At 38.3% G+C, this 26,616-nt stretch overlaps 2 long non-coding RNA genes across 2 annotated transcripts; one reads left to right on the plus strand and one right to left on the minus strand.

Moving 5' to 3' along the window:
• LOC116438565 lies at positions 1 to 24,842 on the plus strand. The gene is made up of 3 exons (XR_004237811.1): positions 1 to 94; positions 1,418 to 1,488; positions 21,905 to 24,842. It is a non-coding gene; the product is annotated as an uncharacterized LOC116438565 (long non-coding RNA).
• On the minus strand, positions 306 to 26,616 carry LOC116438567. The gene is made up of 3 exons (XR_004237812.1): positions 26,517 to 26,616; positions 1,030 to 1,557; positions 306 to 431 (listed from the first exon to the last, which is right to left on the minus strand). It is a non-coding gene; the product is annotated as an uncharacterized LOC116438567 (long non-coding RNA).

A 26,616-nucleotide genomic window follows, 5' to 3' on the forward strand; every position in this document is an offset into this window, starting at 1 on the left:
ACTGTGTCTCCCTCTGGAAGTATGGGCCTATATCTCATTAAACTATAAAAATAAGTTGCAGTGTTCGACACTCCTCGAAAGCTATCCTGCCAAGGTATGTTATTTTTATATCTCTAATGCGTGTCAGAGAGTCAGTCCAGAGAAAGTTAGGTTTTTTACAGTCTAAAACTAAATTAATTTATAGCTACATCCACATGTCAGAGGGGACACATAAGGAACCTAAACTGCTATAGAAAACAATAATTTATTATTGATTTTCAGCTCCTTTTTAAAAGCAGCTGCAATTTATTGGCTTCTCAGTTCTTTCCTCTCTGGTACAAATGATCTAAACAATGCTAGCAATGAAGCAAAGCAGCTCCTGTGGGTATGGCAAATGACATAAAAGTCAGATATGCTTTACCTGTTTTTGGCTTAAGACAAATGGTCCATCACTGAAATGAGAATAAAAAAAAAAAAAGATCAGAGGTGGAATGTAATGCTTTTTGTGTTTTAAGATTGGGTTTTTTTTTAAAGATGTGTATGGTTAGGCAAGATCTCTCTTTACATGAATTGTTGACTTTAAAAGCTAGCATTTCACACATTTTGAAAGCTATGTAATTGTCATTTGGTACAGTCTAGCTGAATTTAGCTGCAGTAAAGGCAGTACACTACAAATGATAAATTACGTATGTTTAATCCTATGGTAATGCCTTGGTTTTGTGTAAAAAAAAAATCTTAAAGGCAGATGTTACAGAATTGCTTCTGTAGCCACTGAAGCCTAATTGCCAACCCTTTAAAGCAAGGGTAGAGTGGATTGGAAAAGAAATAAGCAACTCAAGAGCCAAGGTAGGAATGAGCACAGCACTAGGAACACTCTTTGAGGAGCGCAGCAGTAAGATAAGAACAGTAATCTCTTTTCTCCCAGCAGCACCATGATTAACCACAGATATCTCCTTTCAGAGCAAAATAGTCTACTAAATGCTTCTCATCTTAGGAGTATGAAGGAGTATACTAAAAATTATAGCAATAATTTTGAAAACACAGGCTTACATGTTATTTGTTCTTTCTATGGAGGAAAATAAATTACTCTGTTGCTAGGAAATTTAGCTCAAGTTAGTTCTTCTGTACAAGGTTTTGTTGCCAAGGCCACAGTTCCTTCCCTGAACAGTCTTAGCTCCAAGGTCCTGGACTGGGTCTTGGCCACAGTCCTTCTTTAAACAGGATTTTCTTCTCAGGGAATGAATGAATGGTCAATATCCCAAGAGAGAAAAACAGGTAAATCTTCGCAGATTGGTGTGTGAAACTCTTTGCATTTTGCTCATTGGTGGTTACCAGCACGCACACCCTTCCTGAGAACTGCAGGTTACAGCAGATCTTGGTCCATTCGGAAACAACTCGACTCTCAGAGCTAAAGGACGTGCTCATCTTTCACCCCAAGGTCTGACCATGACTGACAAGGAATACAAGGGAAGGTCATCCAGTTACACCAGACAGGAGGCCAGATTCAAAGTAAGTAATTCCATTCTCAGGTCATGAGTTTCAACACTCAGGCTCCTGGACAAGATTTCCATGCTTATCCTTAAAAAAAAAAAACCAAAGAAGATGAGAAGAGTAAACAGAAATTGACAAAAACTCTCTCACCCCTGCCAATCCCATTTATCTTATGCACAAACAGAAATGGAGAAGTTCTGAAATGAAAAGCAAAAAATGATAAAATTATTACTTCACAGAAATATTTATACCCAAAAAGAGTAATGGAAACACGGAAACAGAATCAGAGAGGGTGCTGAATGACAGAAATCCTGATTTATTAGGCATAACAGAATACATCTGGAGTAGTTGCATCCCAGTCAGGATCATTAAATCTACGTTTGGAAAAAAATAGGAAAAGAAGCAGCAAGGTCTAACAGCCACCCTACACATTTCAGAGGGCTGCTACAAACACTGTGAGAAGCCTTCTTTCAAAAACAGAAGGACCAGGGATAAAGATAGAATCACAGGCACTTGTTACTGACCAAAGGCACATGAGAACAGCTCTTGCGGCAACGTGCAGGCTGCTCTCGCCTACCAGACACTATGCTACAGGACAAATTTCACTACCCGCCCTTCTAGATGGAATGAAAAACTGGGAATCAAACCCCACTCTTCTTCTCTCTCTGGTCTGGCCTGTAACAGAGCACATGGAGAACTCTGTGCATAATTTTCTTTAATCTACAAAAAAAACCCCAACCAACCAACTAACCAACCAAACAAAAACAAAAAGACAAACAAAAACCAAACAAAGCCCCAAGTAAACAAAAACCAAACAAACAGAAAAATTGGGCAACAGAGGAGAAAGGGTAAACATACTGAGACAACAATTTTGTGGTATATAAATAGATGGATTTTCACTAATCCCTGTACGATTCACCTGTAAGAGAAGCTGACCAGAAATGTAACCCCTTGTTCACATGCAGCTAGTAATAAGTTAGTCCAAACTTCAAGAATTTGTAGGATAGAGGGGAAGAACATCATTAGGAAATGTAGTCAAGCACAGTGCAGGGGTTCAAACAGCCTGTAGTGTATCTCATAGTTCAAAAAGAAGTTAAAAGCAGCATCCTCCATGGGGTAGCACTCAGGCAGCAGCTGACATACATTCACCACAGAGTCACAGATGTACATTTTCTCAAGATAGGTTTCAGACTGCTAACACAGCTCCTCTCATCCCAGAGACGTGCAAAAAATATATCCTTAAAATTGTCAAATTTGTGAAAATATGTGGAAGTTTGAGTCCCAAATATAAATAGATTTACAGGAAGGAGTAGCACCCAACCATGTATAAAATTTATAGATGACTGTAATTACCTGAAGCACATAAGTACCAATATGAGGAATGAGAAAGTATGTATAAATTTTTAGAAACTTGATTAACCTTGTCTCAGCATTACCAAGTATAGCCATTAAGTATTACCCCATATAATTATGGTTTACAAAACTGCAATTTACTAAAATTTGAAAGGGCAAAGATACAGGATTTCATAAAAACTATACAGATGCTGCCACTCAAATATTTTCAGTGCTGTAACTCCAAAAAGTATTTTGTACTTAATTTTGTTTAAGCCTATGTGTTTGTGATCTATCTGAAAATTCAGTATGAATGAGGCTCAGATAAGTCCTGTTCCAGCTGAGCTAAATGCCTGTTGAATTTTAATGAGAAAAATTGTCTCTTTTAATGTGTTTTTGTAAAAACTGATTCTATTAAAGTATGCTATAATTGAATTATATGTTAGGCTATTATTCAGAATTATTTGTTGTATTATTAGCCTCAGATTCCTGCATAAACACTGCAAATTATAAATATTTTAAATAACATCATTCAGAGTAGAAGTAGATAAATAATATAAAATTGACTTCTTTGTGTTATTTGCAAGTGAAAGTAAAGGATGTCATTTCACACACACACACAGACACAGGCATAGACACAGACACACACTTTTTATTTTACATTTTTCCTTTCGCTCTGTGTAGATGAACCTGATACTCAAGAAGCAAGGCCAAAACCTTGGAAAGTTATCTCCATCAAAGACAAATTGTTATTTTTACATATATTATCATTGTTAAAGATCAGTTTTTCACAGCTCCAAAATTCTCCCCAGTGGGCAGTAGTCCATCTTACTAAACTACCTACCCATAATTCAACCCAATTTCATGCAATTGTCTGTCTATGCTCATGAAAGTCCATCTCTGAACTGCAATGGAGACTATTTTCCATAGCCTCCAGGGAGGCAGATAATTTTGTTGGCTGCCTCCATTCCATTCGTCTTCCACTAAATAAAAAAGGGATTGCCTTTTCCCTAGTGCTGTCTGCTTTCAGAAGTCCAAACATCCATTAAGTGGAAAGCACTAAATTAGTACAAATACTGAAATGCCTGAGTAGAAAGCTATTCATTCCCATGCAAACTCAGAAACAGCCTTCACAACAACTGTAACTACTGACAGCTTTATCAGCCACAGGACTTGGTCTCCAGAAGCCAAATTCTCATATTCAAGTCTTGTGAGAAAAGTTCACGTCCAGAGTGAAACTTGACTAACACTCTTCAAGGAACTCATCTTTTCTTATGGATGCATCCCAGTTTGCATAAAAATTAATAAGAAAAGGAGACTGTTTAAGCTCTCCTTTTATTTTCTGATACTCAAAATAGCATTTAATTCACTGCAGAGCAGGGCATTATTCCAATTCAGGTCATTTTGAGGCTTTTAAGCAACCGTTATTAACCACTGACATAGAAAGAACAGTCTGAATGAATTTATTCATATTTCCAAGGTATTCAATTCTGGTTTGGTATACTCTTTGACATGGAAAAGTTTGATCAATGGCAATAGAGGAAAACAAATTATTTAGTTGCAGGAACTAATTTGAAAGGCTAACTAGTTTTTTCTAAACATTAGATAAGTTCTTTTCTAGAACAAGACAAGATAGCTGAATATTTTCTTGCACAAACAAATAATTTGTAAAATATTTGAAGCTTTTGACCCTTATTCAGTCATGGGCCAAAGAAGATCTAATTAAAAAATGATATGTGCTCTCTTATTTTCATTTACACTACTGGAATACACAAAAATTCTTATTGCGAAGGATGGTTACACTAAAAGATTGCAAAGACTGAATCCATATTATTGTACAAACAATTAAAAAATTAAAGCAACCACTTATCAAGTGCAAAATGAAGTTAACTTCTGCATGAGTGTATCCACGGACAGCAGAGAAATAAAAAGGCTTTTTTTAATGGAAGTTATAAGCATTGGGTTCATTTCAACATTTTCTGCAAAAGGCTGTGATTTAGTGCTCCAGCAGTGCTGTTTTCCAGCAAAAGCTTTTGCATTACAGCTTCTACCAGGTCCTGCAAACTCAGAGCAGGATTTTACTACTTCCTCCACACAACATTAAGCAGGGATTTCCTTCGAAGTAAAACAAATCACACCGTATCCCTGTAAGTTTAGCCAAGCAAAATTATTATAGATGCATAGTCAATACTTAGGCTCTTTCAGCTGAAGGCAGTATTTCTATAGAACTCATAACATGTGTTTGGCATCAAAATATCTGTACCTGGCTACTAGAAGCAGCAAATAAGTAATGCTTTCTTGTGTATACATAGATCTATCAAAAATACGTATTTATTTTTCCATATAGCATATCAATAAATAACAGGTTCAATTACTCTCTGCTCATTTCCTCTCTTTTGTGTCAGAACTGTGACATTAATTTTATGGAACTACGCCTAATTTTCATGTCACTGAAATAACTATTCTGTTCCATGACATGAAATGAACAAGGGACAGTACAAGAGACTACATCTTCACCCCTGCCTCTAATGCAACTGCTTTCCAAAAACATGGCTAAATGGTTAGGCAGTGTAGAAGATTCAATCAGCTGATTGAGGGCCTGCTGGCTGACATTGCAAAATCAAGTGCCCCTCATTGAAATTCTCTGCCCGCAGTCCCTTTGCATTTATAACTGTGGGAAATCAGCTCTGCCACCTGAGCTGGCCTCAGCTGCCATGGCGTCACATGAAGATAGATGTGATCACTTACGGAGGTACAATAGGGAGCACTCTTCTGATCTGCTTTCATCTCGCTCCCTGATCTCAGATCAAAGCAGGGAGGCAAGCAGAGCAAGGGCATGTCTACACAGGGACATTACATCAATCTAGTTTGTTCGGTCTGAGTGCAGCAATTTAAATACATCTCACTGAAAGGCTTATGCCCCAGTTTGTCGGGCCAGCTTAAAATATTTTCCTTATTAATCATAACACCCAAACAGCTCTGTACTTGTCTGAATCAACTGCCCCAACTTCCCAGGCAGTATTTCATGTCTCAGTGTTTGCAGCTGTGATTTTTTTGCTGTGCTGTAGGAGGCCTATTTGAAATTAAAGAAATTTGTGGGCGGGAGAGAAAACAAGTCAAATGAATGCACTCCTTGAAAACTTTCCTGGTGTCCATTAACATCATCAAAAGCATTACTCATCTGCTGATGTGCAACATCAATGACTCATTGCTAAACACTGTAGTTATTGTAATATGAACTGAACAGCACACACATATTTGCCATAGTTCCACTGGGCAGAATTTCCCATTTTGCAGAAACAAATGAATGTCAGTACAATTTCAATATAGAAAGATCTGCTTTCCTCATGGGAAAAAAAAATGAGCAGAGGTCATCTGTGCAGCAAGCACAAGGAGCTACAGCTTCACATCACTGTGGAGCTTTTCTTCAGGTCACAGGAGCACTGTTCTCCCAGGGGGTAGAAGTTCAGCACCTACAGCCATGCATGACTTAATTCCTTTGGTGTCAGCAGGTCAGCCGTCAGGAGTCCTGTCCTGGAGCTTTTCCAGGTCACCTGGAGAGTGTTGTCCTGTCTGAAGTCCCTTTAGATGCAGGCTTTCTGTTCTGCTACTTAGAGGTCTGTCAGACCACAAGGGAGGAGTCAGAGGGCAGAAACAGGTGTTCCAGAAAGTTATCTGATCCTAAAAGATTTAGACATAGAACTCTGCCTGAACACAGGAAAGCAAATCCCAAAAACATTTGGCAACTTAGATGAAAATTTTTCTGCTGCCATACTAGACTGGCAGTTGCTGCAAAGCATTTTTTTAGCATATGGAAATCCAAGGGAAGTCAATTTCACGACGAGAGTTCTAATCACTTTCAGCACATCTGAAATCTGTCTCTGAAAATTAAGGAGTTTAAAGACAGAATAATGAACTGTCATGACAAAAACACCCTAGGAGAAACTTAAATTGTGAGTTTAAGGTGAAGTGATCTTTTCAGGTCTGCTAGTGAACATTCCAAAATAAATCCAAATAAGGAGCCATAAAAGTTTTTAATAAGATCAATATATTTCTTTAAAATATTGAATTTTCCTACAGGCTTTGAAAATGCATCATGTCACCTACTTAATGCATACAAGGTTTTTAAATAAAAATAACTCAAACTGCTGACTAACCAGGGGAGCAACAAGTTTCTGATATCTGCTGCTGAAAACACATATTCAGAGCCTGAAACTTCCTGGTTGCATTTGGGAATCCATAGGGGCGGATATATTTGTACACCATGCATGATATAACCTCAAATATAGCAGCTATCAAATTCAAGTCACTTATTAGCACAGATTTATTTTCTCTTTCCCATTTAATATCTTCAAACCTGTTCTCCCTGCATAAAGAGTGACATTAAATGGCACAACTACTACAGATACTTGTCTCTCCAATGTCAGCCTTCATCCCACATCTGTCTACAGTTCTGAGTGTCAGCAATGGTTTAGCTGGAGCTGGACTGGTACAAAATTATTTCCAGATAGTCAGTAACGAAAATATTCTTATTGGATACTTCCAACTACTTGAGGCAGCAAGTGTCTGTAAGTGCACAATTTAATAAAAGTCATACAAGCCTTAATATACATATTTTATGTTTCCACAATGTGCCATAAAATGTATTTGTGATATTTTCAAAGAGACAAATAAAGTGGCTGGAGGAAACTTTTATTACATTGTATTTTTGATGAAAAAGAAACAACCTGAGACAAAAAAAAAGCTGAAAAGTTATAATAAATTAAAAACACCAGTTGTCATATTTGATATGCTTTATAGCTCCTTTAACTTTAGAATTAAGGAAAGCATTACCAGAGAGAAATGTTTTCACAAAAAAAGGTGCCCTACCGACTTAGTGTTAATTATACTTACTAAATTCTTGATGCAGATCTCTGTCTTCTTTAATACTTAGATGTTGACATTATGTTCCCAAAAGAATTTTAGTCTTCAACTTTTAACAATATCTGCCAGCCAAATAGTAAGTAAATAAACAAACAAAACTAGTCATTTTGAATTTTAAAACTTGCATGCCAGGAATCACTTGAACTTCAACTACAAGCTGAAACATGATCAGTTGAATGTTCAGCAAATGGCACTTACAGAGCACATCAAAATCTAAAGATGTCATGCAAGTAGCAACAGGCACATGAGAATTGCCTGAGTAAAAATATAAAAATCAAATTTTTATCAAATTCTTGGGTCAACCTGTATTATGTTGTTGGACATAACCTTATCTGTCACATAACAAGCCTACATGGAAGACTTCACTAGTAAAAGGTGGTGTTGTGGAAAATGGGGAGAATAGGAAAGGGAACAGCCAGAAGGATAGATTTTTGAAGAGCTGCAGTGAGTTTTTCTGTGCTCAAGAAAGAATCTTAATATCACTCAGCAGTTTAATCCTCTCCAGCCTTCTGACAATATATGGAGAAGCTACATAAAGCATTTTTTAGTCCTATTCAGAGCTCCTTAGGTAATCTTCATTGCATATAAATAACATTATTACAGCTTCTAAACAGAGAAGAAAAATTCTGGTCAATAGAACATTGTATTATGCAATATATACAGGCAACTAGGGAGCAGGGAAACCTATCTCAGAGTAAACTAACAATAATTCTCCATTACCATCTTCAAAAGACTTGACTGTAGTTCATCTTCACATGGCTATGGACCACAGCTTATGTCATTTATCTTGTCAAAACTTTCCCTTTCCCACAGACATAGAACCAAAGAAGTCTGGGCTAGGAGTAGTTTAAAAGCTAACTTAGGAGAAAAATATTTGTGAAAGGAAGAAGGTGGGTTTCATACTAAACAACAAAATAGCATAAATAGCCCCAACCAAATAACCCAAATAGAAAAATTGCTTCTCTTAAAACACAGAACCATCCCCTAGTGGTCACTGCCTTGGAAAGAACAATAGACTCATGGCTTTTATTAACTGAATGTGTAAAAGTGGACGTGATGTTCATATACACAAACATAGCTATTTTGTGCAACCACTATATAGAAGTTATCCAGTTGGCTTTTTATAAAGTTTCAACAGAAGAGAAAAGTGGAAACCACTAGAGAAACACATATACTTTTATCGTTCCTTGAGAGCATACATTAACCAAACTGAGTTAACTCAAACTAATTTCATTGAGTGAGCTGCATAATCTATTTTCAGAACACCTATTAGAACAACTTCACCTTCTGCATGCACCAGCAGTATGTTCTTGGGTATGTTTCTACCTTAATATTTGGCAACCATGGCTTAAAAAGCAACATGCATAGCACTTGCTGATGTCACTTGCTAGAATGTACTTAGTAAAATTATTTGTGAACTTGTGACCTTCAGATTGAAACAGTCAGTTATAGTAGCCCTGACACATAATACAGAAGTGATTTCATGTCACTAAAACTCCTCAGAAAGGGCCTAGTTTCAATTCCTTCAGGAACTGAAATTGCTCATGCAGCTATTGCTTTGTAGTTGCACCTTATGTGACATTAGTAAACCGTTCATAGCTAAAAAATAAAAGTATGATAAAAAGAAGATACTAATTATAATGATTTGTTAACCTTTCCTTTTCCAAATGTGTGAGGTGACTTGGAAATAACCCTTAGTCTTTTTAAATTACCTCACAGTCACAGCTTTGTTCAAGTTTGACAGTTAATATTTGTCTGCATTACCACAATTACACCAAACACTCATCACAGCTAGTTTGTGGGTCAGTGCTGGTCTGTCACATTTCTAAAAAACAGTCAGATTTCTATTTTCTGTAAAGGCAAATTTTAGAATCTGAACAAAATGACAAATTAACTAATTAGCAAAAGAAAATTGAAAGGTATTTCTGGCCTTGTGAATCCTTTTTTTACTAAGCATAGAATGTCCATTTCTTCAGTATCAGTCATAATTGTTAAGGTAAAATGAATACAATAAATGTCTTGGATACAGCATTTTTATGACAGCTTTACAAAAAACCCCAACATTCTAAACCCATCAAAAACCCCAGATTTATTTTCTTTAATTGGCATTGATTTTTCAAATATTTGCAAGTAGAGAGAAGTTACCTAAGTCTGACATTGAAAATGTTCATTTAGCATATACTGCAGTAGCAACAAGTAGAATGCTAAGAAAAGAAGGCCTTGCAAAAATATTTTTGTGATTTTGGGTTTTTTAACAAATTTCCTCCATAGACTGAAGGAAAAATGAAAATATCTTGGCTGAGAATTAAATTGGAAATGGAGGCCTGTCACTGTTGCATATGCTACTTCAAATTAAGTAAGTTGAAAGCATCACTCCTTCATGAAAAACCTCAGGTCAGGTTTCTCTTTGTTGAGAAACCCCAGAGGCAGGCACTGAACAGGATGCTTTAAAGTCCTTTTAACTATTATTCCTAAGATCTCATAGGAATTTATTTTTTGTTATTTAATGTGTTTATGTGGTTCCATACTTTAGAACAAAATGCTAATGAAAAAATTTTGCTAATTTTTCTAATAACAAACAATAAGTTGCTAAAAACTTATATGCTTTGGTCCCAGACATGCAAAAAGTAATTATCAACAGAAAAAAAAGTAGACTCTAATTTGCATAGTAGTGAAAAAATGCGAGTATGTAGGGGGAAAAGCTGAGGAATACTTACATCATTTCATGACATATCTTCAAGTTGTTTGGCTCCTTTGATTGAGATAGATATCTTCAATTAAGACACATCTGTTTGAATACATTCTTACTGCAAGGGGAGCCTGGTGGCACTCTCACAGATTGTGTTACAAATTCTTTTTCTAGAAAAGTGAGCAGTCTTCGGTTTACACAAAAATATCAGATCATTGGGGTGTTTTTTTTAAAATTCACATTTCTTGGGAATAGCATGGCAGTTTTCTGTGCATTTTAATCCCCTGGCTGAGCCTGTATCCCCAGTACAAGTGCTCTATTGGAACCAGTCAGTCAGGTTTGTGATCACCTCTGCTAAAAGAAAAAGCACACACACTACACAAGCTAATTCCAGTACAATAGCATCCTGTCTCAGCAGTACTAATTTTTGCAGCAATAGCACAGCCTGCTATGCCCCAGCTTCTGCTATCATTTATAGAAACATGATCATAAAAAGGAAAAAGTGAATAACGTATGTTAAGTATTCATATGTAATTTCTATTCAAATATACTTTTTTTCCCTGTTGAATGTGAGCATTGATCTGAGACTCTGTTCAAATACAGCAGCAGAGTCATTTTGATTATTTTTCTGGAAGAAAAAATAGCAACTGCTTCCTACCCACAGGAAAAAAATCTCAAATAAATCAGATCTGGTATGAATGTATCTCCCACAGATAGCTCTGCACTAAATTCTTTAGTGACAAGATTGCTAGTATGAGTTACATGTCCAACATTAAAGAGTGAGAAAAAGGTGGTAAGTGGGAAAGTAACATCATTTGCACTGATAAACTAGGACCACAAAGACAGCTGTAATATACAGACAGACAGGATAGATGAGGACATAAAGTAGCAAATACGAATGCTGCAACTCTTTGGAGGCTTTTTTTTCTTATCCTTATACTCACACACCTCCTCCAACAGCCCATAAACCCCACATCTTTAGGATGACAAAAAGAAATCCAAAACACTCATCATTTCCTTTAGAAACATTTGCTTTTTAGGTGAGTGCATTTGGTTTACACAGCAAAGTTTTTGCAGCGGGGGGGCTACAGGGGTAGCTTCTCTGGAAGATTTCCCTGTGCCCAGCAGCTCCTAGACACTGCTGGACAATGCTGTGCCCAACAGCGATGGCAGTAGCATCTCTGGGATAATGCAGTTGTGAAGGGCAAAAAGTTCTGCACAATGGCACTTGCAGCCAGAGAAGAAAGGCGTGACAACATGTGAGAGTAGCAGCCCTGCAGACACCAAAGTCAGAGCAGAAGGAGGGGCAGGAGGTGCTCCAGGAGCCAGAGCTGACATGCCCCTGCAGCCCATGATAGTGTGAAGATCGTCCAGGGGCAGCCATGCACCTGCAGCCCGTGGAGGTCCACGAGGGAGCAGGTCAGTCCCTGAAGAAGACTGTGTCTTCATGAGAAGGCTGCGCTGGAGCAGGGTCCAGGCAGGACCTGTGGACCCATGGAAAGAGGAGCCCATGCAGGAGCAGGTTTGTTGGCAGGACTTGTGTCCCCATGGGGGACCCACTGTGGAGCAGTGCATTCCTGAAGGACTGCACCACATGGGAGGGAAGCCTGTGGGAAGGATCCAGGTTGTAGAAGTTCATGGAAGTCTGTCTCCTGCGGGAAGCACCCTGCACTGGAATAGGAGATGAGTAAGAGGAGTACTCCACCTGAGGAGGAAGGAGCAGCAGAGACAACGCGTTGAACCGACCACAGCCCCTATTCCCTGTACCACTGCACCACTGAGGGGGGAAGGTAAAGCAACTCAGAATGAAGTTTGGTGCAGGCAGAAGTGAGGGATGGGGAGATCATGTTTTTTAGGTTTGTTTTGATTTCTCATTATCCTACTCCAATTTGATTGACAATAAACTGAATTTATTTTTTCCCAAGTTGAGTTGGCTTTGCCCACCATGGTAATTGTTGAATGATTTCTCTCTGTCCTCATCTTGACCCATGAGCCTTTCTGTCCGGATGTGGGGGTGAGAGATAAAGCAGCTTTGGTAGTCATCTGGAATCCAGCCAGAGTCAACCCTCCACGGTGAGCTTTCAGCTGCACAATAAGTAATTATTAACACTATTTTTGAGAGAGTAAAAATATTTAAAATTTAAATGCTGTAGTGCAACAATGCTGCAATAAGAGTAAATTGAGGAGAATAACATTTTCTTCCTGTTTAGAAAAAATAAAGCCTGGTTGTTAAATGTAAATTTTTAAAATTACAATATAAGAAGTACACAGCCTGCAAAGAAGAGGGTCAGATCAGAGGCTACTTTAGCAAACAGATCATATATATGTCTGTGGGACAGGACTTCATGGGATGCACTTTTGAATACTGAGGGAGCTGGCAGATGCCATTGTGAGACCACTTTCAATAATCTTTGATCAATTCTAGCAATTGGGAGAAGCATCTGAAGCCTGCAGAAAAGCCTCTGTCAGTCCTATCTTCAAAAAGGGCAAGGGCCCAGGGAACTACAGTTCAGTCAGCTTCACCTTGATTCCTGTGAAGTCATTGGATCAGCTAGCCCTGGAAACCATTTCTAGGCACTTGAAGGACAAGAAGATCATCAGGAATAGTCAGATGGCTTCGCCAACGGGAAGCTTAACAAACTAAATTACTTTCTACAGTGAAATTACTTGACTGATGGATGAAGGGAGAGCAGTGGATATTGTCCACACAGACTTTAGTGAGGTCTTTTCCTCCTGTAAGATCTTCATAGATAAGATGTTGAAGTAAGGGATGGATGACCAGTTGATGGAACAGTGGCTGAAGAGTGGTGATCAGTGGCATGAAGTCTAGTTGTAACCCAGTGATTCAAAGTGTATATGAAGCATCAAATCTGGATCTGATACTTTTTACCATTTTCATTAATGGTCTGGATGATGAGGAAGAGTGCCCCCTCAGCAAACCTGAGAGGAATGCTTGATATGCCAGAGGGTCATGCTGCCAACCAGAGAAAACTCAGCAGGGTGGATAACTGAGAGGACAGGAATATCATGGAATTCAACAAGAAGTATGAAGTCCTGCACCTGGGGAACTATTCCACACATCTGGGTATTTGGGGGCCACCCAGCTGGAAAGCAGATCAACAGAAAAGGACCTGGGTGTCCTGAAGGACACCAAGTCAAACATAGACCAGCTCTGTGCCTTTACTGCAAAGACTAGGAACGGTACCCTGGGCTGCATTAGGGAGAGCGTTGCCAGAGATTTGAGGGAGGTGAGACTGCCCATCAATTCAGTACTGCTAAGGTATGGATGGAGTGTTGTTTCCAGTGCTGGGCTTCCCACTGCCAGACAGCCATGGACATGCTGGAAAGAGTCCAGCAAAGGGAAACAAAGATGTTGGACAAGAGCATCTCTCCTATGAAGAAAGGCTAAGGAAACTGAGCCTGTTCTGCCTGAGTAAGAGCAGGCTCAGAGGGAAGTCATTAATATACGTATAAATATCTGCAGGAACAATGCAAGGACAGAGCCCAACCTTTTCCAGTGGTGCCCAGTGAGAGGAGAAGAGGAAATGGGCACACACTGAAACACAGAACGTTCCCTCTGAACATCAAGAAGCACTCTTTCATGTGAGGCTGACCAAGCACTGGTCAGCAAAGATTGCTCAGCAAGATGGTGGAGTCTCCTATCTTGAAGATGTTCAAAAACCATCTGGACACAGTCCAGAAAAATGGTCTGGGGAACGGGTTTTGATGGATCCACTTGAGCTTAAGGTTTGGACAAGATGGTCCCTTCTACAGGTCTCTTCCAACCTCAATGATTGTGTGATTCTGTCATATCTTTTAGCTGAAAAAGGAGGTAAATTTTTATTTACACTGTGTCAAAATGTAACAGTTTCAAAAGCACCTTCTAGGTCAGCAGTGATAGATTTGGGGTTTGATTTTTTCCCTTGAAACCTTGTTCTTAATTTTACCTAAACAAGTAAATCCTTTGTTGAAATACAGACCCCATCCCTGACATTCGCCTTTAATTAAGCCAGAGTGACAGCTAGGGAGAGATCCCCTCATGCCTCTTTTCCAGCCAGTGTGGCAGGTCTGCCACTGTGGTGCCAGAGGAGCAGGCCACACTGAGGCTGCTGCTGTAGCTTGTCCCCATGAAGACTTTTGCCCCCCAGAAAGTCCTGTTCTCCCTCACAAAACCACTCACAGGCATGGGGAGCAGTAGCCCTGAAGGGCACTTCTACTAGCCTTTGGTTGGCCACTAACCCACAGCTCTTTTAAAACATTTTCTATTAAAACATGATACAAGCCCATGCAAGTTTCTTTACCCCAGTAATGACCTGAAGCTTGGTCCATGCCATTCAGCATGTACAAAACTATACAGTTGCTAAGAGCCTGATTTTTTGCTCAGAACCTCTGGGAAGATCCTTGCACTGAATTAGTTTATTTTGTGCTGCTTTAATTTGATAAACCCACAGAAAGCCATCTTTTGAGCCAAGGAACTCCTTAAGTTATATCCATAAATGTCAGTGACCCACATGCAGCACACAAAAAGGCTTGATTTTTTAATTAGGAAAACCAACTAAGACAGATGTAGTAGCAACACTTTTTTCTATCTTTTATTTTTTCTCTCGGGTAGCATATGATGGCTGGTAATGTTTTTCACAAACTAATCTCTAATCAGAGCACAGCTCTGATTAATAGGTTAATATATGTACAATTTATTTTTAAGCTTAGTTACCTTTTCTCCTTTTCAAACACTATTCTATATTAATCTTAGTACTCATGTCAACAAGGAAGAGAGCTTCCCCTTTGTCCCTTGGCATTTAAGGCTGCATTCAATGCAGATAAGGTTTGTTTGGGAATGTACAGGGTCTGCTGAAGACAATCACTGGAGATAGAACCTTAATTTAACCTCAAGCCTGTAGTATTTCCCCTGGGACACAGATGACTGATAACACAGCAGAGGGCAAGGAAAGCACAAAATTATTGAGAAATGGAAGCAGCAAATCTTGAGTGTCAAATTTCTTCCTCTAAATCATTGTTTGTAAGGATAGTCATGCATGTCTGACTCAGCCAGGAGACTACAAAGCTTCTTAAAAGAGCAATTTTAAAATGTACTGACAACGGATGTTTTCGAAAGCCATTTCCAAGGCATACAAAATACAGTTGTCATATATTCATCTTAAAAGAAAATGCCATTACAGGATCAAACTGCACTTGCTTAGAGTATCCTATGTACAAGGTAGGTCAGCAGTTGTTAATTGAAATAAGTCCTAAACAGAGAGCTTGATAGCATGTCCCACAGGAACATTAGAAAATTGTGTTAATGAGTATTATTATTGCCTGCTTCTGTAAGAAAATAGATCATTATTAGCTGAGGTTGTATGTGATGTTTTCATGTGTTATAGTCCTAAATGGGCAACACGAAAAATTAGATAGCATTTTGTTTTAAATAAAAAGGCTTTAAAAAAATCTCTGCGCTCTAAACTTAAAATTAAGCTATTCTATTGGGGTTAAAGGTTAAATAGCCCTTTTATTTCCTAATGATAAATTTAATTGTCTGAAGCCAAATTGAATACAAGCTGATTTATGTTTTCCTTTCTATAGGGAAAAAAAGTCCTTAGCAAGCATTGCTAGAAAATGTTGCCCCAGCTTCAGAGTCACTGCTTTCAGAATGGAAGAATGTCTTCATTTAAAATAGAATAGTGAATACCCTTTATCAGACAAAAAGGTGTAAAGAAAAATACCCAATGTATTACAAAAAAGCTAAAAATCTTGAAATTTATTGCAATGTAAAGTGTAGATTTTCTTTTAATCATATCTTCTAAGTCACAAAACAAAAGCAATTTTTCTTCTTTCTATCAACATAAAGAATCCAAATCCCTGAACATACCTCCCTTCCAAAAAATAAAACCAAAAAACAAAGAAAATATAACAAAGTAAACCAATTATGTGCAGTTGAAGAAGCATTTGCATTTCACTGTTAGAAGTTGTTACCTTTTACTTCCTGATAATAAAAAGCAAAATACCAAACCAATATCCTCAGCTGATATTTTTAAGTATTTGCATATTTTCAGGGAAAACAGTAATAGTATTGTGATAAGACTTTTAGCTCAACAGAAGAGCAGGACAAAATATAACCCCTTAAGACAACATTCTACACTTCATGTTGAGCAATGGCTAATGAAATCCTAAGAGGGTTTGTTACATAAACCAGTGGACTGAAGAAACCTTTAACATGTAGGAAACTGGAGTTAATTAAACTGTTATGGGTATCCTATCCATCATCCCACCAGACCACTCTATTCTAAACCTATTTAAATTTTGCAACTGAAAAAGTGTACTTGGCATGGCTGATAAACCATGTTTACTGTCCTTATTGATTTGACATTTGTGCATAACCTTTATGCTTTAATTATCTAACAGCATTTCCTGTATCTTTCTTTGCTACAGAAAGTATTTGATTTCCAAGCAATTAGACATATCTGAAAATTAGCAGACAGTAAAAGTGTTCCCTTCAACAAATTAATCCATTTGGGAAAGCAGTGGTTTACCACTGCACTGAAGTTGCTGAGAAGGTTGCTTTATTGAATCTCATTTCAGCCTGCTTTAGCACCTTAGTGTAATCAAAGTGCATTTCAATTCTGCTCATATTTCACTCGGAGGATAGGCTGCATTTAAGGAGCTTCTTTTCTCATGTGACAATTTGGAAACCTAAATGCAGTATAAGAGAATTTAAACTTAAGGTTAACAGCTGGCTACATTTGTAAGCATCAGCAGAAGAAATGAGATCAAATATTTTCTAATATAGCTAGAGTCAAGGAAAAGAAGAAAGACAGTTACTGCAATATAAATTTGCCTTCTATTCTGAATCTTTAATAAGAAGATAAATTTTTTATTTCCTGTTTGAGACAGTTTCTGAGGATTTGCTTTTAATACATTGTATGTGTTAAATCAGTTTATGATATTTTTAAACTTCTATCCATGACTATTCTAGCACTTATGTCTGCCAAAAATCTTCACATTGCAACATTAAAAATCACTGTAGTAAATTTATGAAAAACATGCCTGTTTCTTTGGTTTTGGAGATATTTATTGTAGAGAAAAATGTAACAGTGCAAATTCAGTAATTAAAATTTTTGTATATTTCTCATTTATGAAAGAATATGTTGCAATTCTGTCTTATCCATGAAATGAGATGGGTGACCTGAGATCAGATTCTGGAGCTCACATTTGTGAAAGGCAGCTCTTTATCTTTTCCTGCATAAACAGCTCACCACATTGTGAAAGGGGCCTAAGGCATCTGAGAGAATGTTGTCCCACTGTAGGTGCTGCATGAAAGTGCTCTACAATTATAATCCCTCATAGCAACCACCAAAATATGGAGGCAGGAGTCACATTTTGCTTTAAGAGTGCAGAGCAAACTCTGTGAATTAGTGGTCATCACTGATAACTTTCAATTAACCTCGATACCTGTCATAATTTAAATAGCTTCTCTCCTTCTCAAGATTATCAAATGTCATTACGAAGAAGGGGTGTAATTCATGCTTCGGAGAGGGGCAGGATCAAGATGACAGATATTCGGCTCAGAGCTTTTGCTGGGCTTCAGATCTTACACTGTACCTCTAAACAATGCAACTCAGATCTTCCAGTGAGAAGAGCTACAGGGTTACACAATGTACACACCTTGTGCTTCACAGGCATCTCCAAAATATGATACCATGATTTAGGTGGTATAACAGTAGTGCATTTTGTCTGGTGTCACTGGAGGTGTTTTTACACAGCAACTTTACTGCAAATGATTTATAAAGAGCAGAAGAGGGAATTATTTCTTTCAGGTGGAAGAGAAAGACTGTAATCTGTTTCTTTTCTTCACTTTTTCACACTGTGCAAGCAAGAAACAAAGGAAAGCACACAGTGATTCCATATGGCAAGCTGAGCAAAAGCTGAACAAGAACCTAGAGTTAAGATGGCAGAAATTAGTCACTAGTTTTTGACAGCAATCAGCAACTGTGGCTGGTTCATCTCGTTATTTCTTGCTGCAATAGTACTTAGTCGTCAGTTCTCATCCAAAGAGTTCTTTCCAAGCAGAATACCTTTATCTCATTTAATAAGATGATGTTTCTTCTTTCAAACCCAAGCTTTTAGTACTTTTTATCACCTTTTAGCTCAATTAAACAATGTCCTCTTGCCTAAAGAAACTTCATATTGCATCAGAGCATCAGATTCTAGATTCAGTCCCAAAGTTCACATGTAGGCAAAATTCTCCATGCCGACCAAATAATTCCAAAGATTTCAGAGACATTTTGGCATGAACACACATTCACAAAGAATAGTACTTGGTAGAAGTCAATGAAAAACTCTTTTTTGCCCTGGTAAAATATAAATTTTTTTATAGTTCAGAAATAACAAATTTTAACATCTTGCTATAATGGGAGAGTATGTATATATATATACATATATATATGTCTTTAATTATTTTACAGATTATGTTTTTGTTTCCAACATAGTATAAAATACCATGCATGACAATATAAGTTAAAAAATATAAAAATATATTTTTTTCTCTCAGCTAATTCTTAAATGGAAACATCTGAATACCCCTCTCTGATGTAGTGGACTGATTCAGGCAGTAGCCTGTCTTGCAGCAGGGCAGATCTCAGCTGCATTGCTTGATGTTTATGACATCTTGTATACGGAAAGTCCTGATTTGGAAACCTATTGTTTGTGTTGGCACCTAAGAACAAGTCTATAATGCGGGCTTCAGTTTCCCTTTGTATTAATGATTTGAAGATGCCTCCTTTCCACATCCCATTATTTTGTTAGATGTGCCATTCAGAATTGGTTTTTGATAAATTCAGCCGGGTGCCTCTGTGACTACTGCATAGGTACAGTAGTTTTAAATATTTATGTTGTGCTGGTGGTGATAATTATTATTCCAACTCAGTATAGCTTTAATGCATTTAAATGTCACTGTTTCTCAGTTTAATTCATCATACATACATTCAGATGCTTGTATACATATATTCAGTATGCATCTCCAAGGGCCTAAAAAGACCTATTCATATTATAGCAGCTGTGAGAAAGTGAGGGCATATTTCCTTTACATTCCTAACTGTAAACATTAATTAGGTGCTTGACACACATTAATGATTAAAAAAATTCTTTGTAAAATAATCCATCATAATTCTTTTATCACTACGCCAAGCCAAAGAACTATTTCATTGTAGCATGGTATCTCTGATGGCAAAGTTACAAACTATGTGATAAAATAAAATCCATTTATTTACTCAGTCTTTTTCCCTGAGAAAAAAAAGTGGGTTTGCTGTGATAGCTAGTATGCTTCTGAATACAAGAATGTCATGCCTTATTATCTGTTGGTATGCATTTGTTTGAAAGCCCCTATGCAGTTGCTCATAAATTCAGTTGCCTTCTTAAGCTTAACCATTGCAGCAAAACAAAAGGTTAAAAACAAGGACTTGAACACCTTCCCCAAAGTATTAAGAACATTCTGAGGGCTATCACAAAAAAGAAAGAAAAAAAGAAAAGGGAAAAAACAAACAAACAACAAAAAAAAACCCAACAGAAAATAAGAAAAAAAAGGCAGGTCCTTTTCAAAAACATGACTGGAATGCCTTTAACCTTGGCTTTCCTAGTGGTACTGTTTGCAATTGTTTGCTTAAGCAAACCACAGAAGAAGGAACTCTGAGTTCCCAGGAGGCCTGACAAATGATTTCCAAGGTCAGAAATATGCACAAAAGAAACAACAGCTTCTCACTCTGTGTTCTGTTACAGCATCTCTCCTTATGCTACCTGTGACACTGCCTCAGTCTGGTCCCCTTGAAAGGTTATGAAGGCTGCCACATAGAATGGGTCCAGTGTTGTCCAAAACATGAGACTGAAGCTGCCACTTGTCAATACACAGCTAACAGTTCAGAGAATCCCTCTATCAATTTTCTTGGTGTGTCTCCACCCCAGCTGTTTTCTCAGCCTAATGCTGCATCTCCAGAATGTGTAATAGTAATTGACCAGAACAGAGTGTCAGGACTAATTAACATACTCTCGTTATTGGTGAGAGCACTGGTTTTCAAAGAATGTCCTAGCTGTTATTTATGGCTTTTAATTAAGGTACAATATTATCTAAATAATCAGTGTGTTGTAAAATAGAAGAGTCAAACTACATAGCTGCAATAAGCCAAACATAACATGCACAACCACATTTGCTCAGAACTCTTAGACATTTTGCAAGTCATGAGAAATTTAGGAAATTAGTAGGGGTTTTTTAGCTTTTACAAGGCATGTGAAAGCTTTCTATGCCTTCTAAATGGATTTACTCTAACTGCCTAATTCATTATGCTAAAACCATGAAGCAATTTCCTATTCAAAGCCCAACTCACAGTCTCTCTGTTGTCAAGTATTTGAATTTCAGATTAGAAATGTGTTCATTTGGATAGCATGAAAGGAAAGCTTTGTTGTCAGCTTTGCTTTATGTTCTGCCAGCAGCCAAATCCCTCTTCTTCAGCGGTCACCAGCAAAATACCAGACCTCCACTCTGGTCTCCACTATCTTGAAACAAACACAAATGCTTTTGGCCTTTATGGCCTAAATACTGGTTTGAGGTTTGCTGTTCTCTCCTCTCTCTTAATATTTTTCTGGGGATTATTTATGACAGATGATATCAGCAAATGTTTAGATTGCAGTGAGGATTTCTCATCCCTACATAAGGGAAAGGGAGGGAGGGGGAGAGCATTTCCATAGTGGGGGAGAAGAGCCAGGACATTTGGTTCTCGTAGAAGCTCTGTAGTTTGTTATGGAACAGTGAGCTGAAGTGGCTGCAGCCCTTTTACCCTCAGCATGTTTGCAGCTATGATCTACACTGAATTTTAACTATGCCACTGCTTGCTTGTTAGCAGCTATTTCTTTGCCAGCTTGAAAAATATACAGGCAGCTGTCAAAAGTCAGGGGCTGCATTTCGTGCAGAGTGTAACAAAGTTATCTAATACAGCCTGTAGGACAAACTCCCCCCAAGCATTCATATCTTTGGCTAGTGATGTGGAAATCAAGGAATTCCAGCCACATTTCTCACAGGAAAGAGCTTTTCAGAGTTCTTCCATTACTGTAAGCTGTTTCTGACAGGTTTAGGGTCTACACTGTGGAAGGACAAGCCCAGCACATCCCTCTATTAATTAAAAGCAAACATTCACACAGGGAATGTTGTAACCTAAACATGAACTTTAATGGTTGTAACATAGCTGGAAGGAAAAATAATTACTAGCAGCTATAGAAGACATTGAGATATTTGTAATCCCTTTGCTTCTGAATACAATAACCCCTATGTAGTCATAATAAGCTCTTCAGTATAGGAAATAGTAATAGAAGATCTCTCTCCTGATACTGAGGCTGTGCAAATAATTGATTCCTTAGCCTAACAGATGAAGTAAAAAAGGGGGAGGGAGGAGGGTGAAGATTCGATCCAACCTTAATTTAAATGTTCTTTCTGGTTTTTACTTTTAGCTTGTGTTAATGAAAGAAAGCAGAGCCACAAAGCATTTCATCCAGCTTGGAAAGCCCTGTGGGACTCTGACTGAAACGCCTCGGGGAGCAAAAGGAGGAGTGACCCATGGGACTGGTAGTGGCCCCTTCCTCTCCCACCTGATGTATGAGGTGATGTCCTGGGATGTGCCTGCACTGCAATCCCAACAACGGGTCAGAGGATGCTGCTACCTCCAGCCACATCTCATTGTGCTGAAGCACACAGGTCCCTTGGGGACCAAACACACATTTTTTGCTCCTCAATCCTTTATGTAAAACTCTGAGTGGCAAACCAGGCTATGGGAGCCCCAGGTCCCCATCTTCTCCAGCAGGAAGATGCCTGGGTCAAAACTTTCCTCTTTGTATAAAGAACTACTCCAGCAGCTGGAGGTGAGGGCCCTAATCAACAGTTTAGACATATCCGAGGGAGTCACCTGGCTCTTTAGTTTCTATACAGAAGTGGCACAGACCCCAGCAAGCCCAAACCTTCTGAGCCTAGAGGCTGCTGGGGAGTTCATCTCAGTTCATTGGAAGTGGGAGGTCTCTGTTGAAATCCCCGTCCAAAACCGGGCACAAAGAAGGTTTCTGTTTCCACTTCTGGCTCCCGGGAGAGTGAGCATCAGCTATTTCACCCAGCTCTAAATGACACATTGTTCCAACATGTGTTTCCAAGTGTTAAAAGTGAAGACAAATGAAGGCATGCAGCTATGCTCATTGATAAGGTTCCTGGCACCCTGTTTCATGGTTAGCAGAAATGAGCCTAAAAGCCTACAGAGTTTAAATTCTCTAATTCAAGAATTCTCTTGCACTCCAATTGTGTATGTTTTACAATATTTAAATGCAAATAACATTCAGGTCAGGTTTCTGACTGGTTGCTAAATATCCTCCAGTGCTTTCATGGAATTTGTTTCCTTAATGTCAGATTATAAGAAGAGAATTAGAAAGCATTAGTATACTTTATATAAAAGTTAAATATGAATGGCAAGAATTCAGGTCCAAACCATTTTGAGTTAAGAATGACATAAAACTATTACATTGCAAATAACATGCTAAAGCTATTACAAATGCTCACATTTTTTTTACCCTGAAGCACAACAATTTTAGTCCATGAAGAAGCTGTTGTTCTACAGTGCTATATGTAAAGCTAAATTCATAATTCCCAATAACTTTATCAAACTCTATCATTACATATATTCTGCAGCTATCAGAGCAGTGTGGTTGCCATCTGATATGACCCTTATGGAAGAACACATGCTATGGTTTAGAGGACCAAAAAATAAATTTTTTTTCAGGACTTCCTCAGAAAAGAGAGGTAGAATTCAAGTTATCATTATATTGCTACCCCAACAAGATAGTGCATTATTCCATCCCCAGAGAGAAGGAGAAGGAGGATTCCCACTATTAGAATACACAAAACTTTTTTACCCACAACTTTGTCATCCATACTGAACTTTGTCATCCATACTGAACAATGGAGTAGCAGCGGGTACATAGAACTCTTTCCTCTTAAAATCCAGAAGTATAAAAACACTTAAAGGGCTCTATTTTCACATGACAGCCCAGAGAAACTTTATTTTTAAGCAATCTAATTAGACATGTAGTTAAAATACATGGAATACAGGGCACAAAGCAATCAAACTAAAAACAACCTCCTTCATGTTCAGAAGGCAAACGGGAAAGAAGTGACTATGATGAAAGTGAAATATCCCAGTCTAAGCAAAGCACCATACCTAGACAATTCTAGGAGATGTTTCTAATGAGAAGGTGACATGAAATGATGTTGGAAGGCAACTTTGCAGAAGTGAACCTCATGTGCCTCCAGTCCTTGTGAAGCCACCAGGTGCCAGCAAGGTGCTCTCACCTTAAAAAAGGAAAATGGTATCTTGTGCTGCATTAGACAAAGTATTGCCAGCAAGGCAAGGGAAGTGATGTTTCCCTGTGAACATCAAGAAACATTTGGTCACAGTGAGGGTGACCACACACTGGTGGAGGCTGCTAAGAGAGGTGATGAAGTCTCCATCCTTGGAGAAATTCAAAAGCTATATGGACAAAGTCTTGGGAGAACAGCTCTAGGTGACCCCCATGACCTTGGGGATTTGACCAGATGGTGCCTTCCAAACCCAGCTGTTCTCTAGTTCTTTGTTGCCTGTTCTATGCTTTGATACATTCTCCAAACAGTATCACTCTTTAGGACCTGAGCCTTTGGATTGTCTGGCATGCTGCTAGAATATGTTAAGTGACAAATAAGAGGTATGCATATAGATATACATATTTTCTTATATGCGCACACACATACAGAAAGACTTGTCTGCAGCATAAATAGTTGAAGACAATTTTTAAGTATCCAATTCCGGTGTCTCCGTGGAGGAAAGTGATATTTTCATCACCATTCTTTCCTTTTAACCACTAGAGTCCTACTGCTCCAGATTTCTGAATCTTTAAGAAGATTTAAGAAATCTCTAGTAAATCTTGCCCCATAGAGAGCTCTCCCATCACCTCATGTAGTGCATGTAGGGTTAAAGTCAGGTGGTACAGAGACTTGTAAACAACAGTTTGGTGAGAAGTTATAAGAAAATACTGCTGCAGTAAGGGTGATGCCTATTAAATTCAAAGAATGAACTTCAGCTTTCTTCAGCCTAATTGTCTGGTTAGAAACTCATTACACCCTGTAGTACTATCTTCAAAGTGCATTTAAAAATTGCATCAGCAATTTAATTAACGAATAAAATGCTGCATGCAAATGCTTTCTGATACAAAGTAATTGTTTTAGCCTGACAGCGAACATAAATACTCATGTCTTGATCACTCAAAAGATGAGCAGGCTCTGCTTTAAAAGGAAGGCAGCCTTTTCAACATTATGCAGGGAATTCGTTTTTGTACTCCAATATTGTGCTGTTCCAAATAAAATGAGACGTAAATATTTCTTTGTGTGATCTGCGTTCTGATATCCTCTGCTATAAACTCTTTCCTTATGGAGTCCCTGATCCTTATCTTTCCCCCCCTTCTACAAATCACATTAACTAATCTGATTAGTGCCTTCCCCATCTCAGCACAGTGTTCCTGAAAGATCAAAACCAGACTAGTACCATGCTCTCAGGATGAGAGGCACAGAGCTTTTCAAAGAGGTCTGTTCCCACGCAAAAGGACAATTTAATCGCTCTGCAGCAAATTGACTCAAGATGCAGAAAAGCAGAGAATAGATTTGAGGGTCTCATTTCACCAGAATCAGAGGCAAGGTATTACAGTGTAGCCTACACTGGCTTTAGAAACAAAATATGGTACAATAGCACAATTTGGCTATCCCACCAGGTATTGGATATTGTATTTCATTAAGATATAACAATTATTTCAACACCTGCAAAATTCAAGTTCTGACATTTGTCTCATCTACCCTATGTGTCCATTCTCTTGTCTAGCAAAACTTTCTCCCATAAAGCTTACTGAAGAGCATTGTGTGTCACAGTAGTTTTGCTGTTAAAAGTAAGTGAGCCACATTACAGCAGTTCCAGATGACACAGTACATAAAGAGGAAAGTAAATAAATGTCACTGTGCCCTACCATTCTCTTTCCTATGGAGTGGAATAAAGAAAAAAAAAAAAAAAAAAAAAAAGTGCTGTCTGGCTAGCAAAGTCCTATTCAGAACAACCTGCTAACACAAGACTAAGATCTCTATGACCCAGGTACAGAGCACAGGAAAGAATCATGGGAGGAGGATTTAAAAATACTTCAGGGAGTATACACATACAGTAATACATTTAGAAACGTTAGATTAGTTTAAAATCTTGCTCAGGTATCAAAGAATACAGGAAGTACCACAGAAATAGGATCAATGCAACACTGATCTTTTTAAAGCAGACTGGCAGAGTAATATATTGTGCCACAGGATGGGCTTTTTAACTGAAATGCACAGCTTGCACAAGCAGAAATTACTCTACATGCTGTATTTGTGAGAAAACCTATTAACATGCCAAACAACATATTTATGCAACTCTGAGTTGCCTCAAACCAGTGAAACAGAGTTTTGTTGATTTCCTAATGAGATTTCCGCTAGTGTTCAAAGAGAGCCAGCCTTGGCTTCGGGCATGAGCACAGACACTTTCAAAACCCCACAGATTTACAAAGCCTTTGGAGAAACAGTTAAGTTCTGAAAACAAGCACAGCAGACCTTCTCTTCCAGTTCTCAAAGAACCCCACCAAAGCCAACAGGTAGCCTCTGTTAAGTCAGGTGATCTCAACTTTGTGCTCTGCTGTTTCTCTGGCAAGGTAAATATTTCCTGGGATGCAATAAGGCAAAGCAAACCCTGAGCAGAGATACCAGCAGAATAACACAGACTAATGGGTAGAGAGACAAACATCTCCTGGTGGAGGGAAAACAAATTAGAGGGGGCTAGGTCAGCTGTTTAGAAGAAATTGGAAGGGGAAGCCTGCTGAGAAAAAAAAAAATAAAAATCAATGAACGTAATTTGGATTTAGGAAAGGACATAAATGCAGGTCAGGAAAACAGATGGACAATGGGGAGCGACCTGTTTGGGTTACAAGGCAAAAGTGAGACTTCAAAAATTTCAAATATGCATCTGAACTTTGGAAGTCTTACAATTAAGGAGTCAGACTTGGAAATCCTTTGATATTTGCCCTGCAGAATTTCCAGCTGGTTGGAGAAGGACCCAGAGACTCAGCATATGAGCAGCTCCCTT

Source organism: Corvus moneduloides, chromosome Z (assembly GCF_009650955.1).
Source record: "Corvus moneduloides isolate bCorMon1 chromosome Z, bCorMon1.pri, whole genome shotgun sequence".
NCBI lineage: Eukaryota > Metazoa > Chordata > Aves > Passeriformes > Corvidae > Corvus > Corvus moneduloides.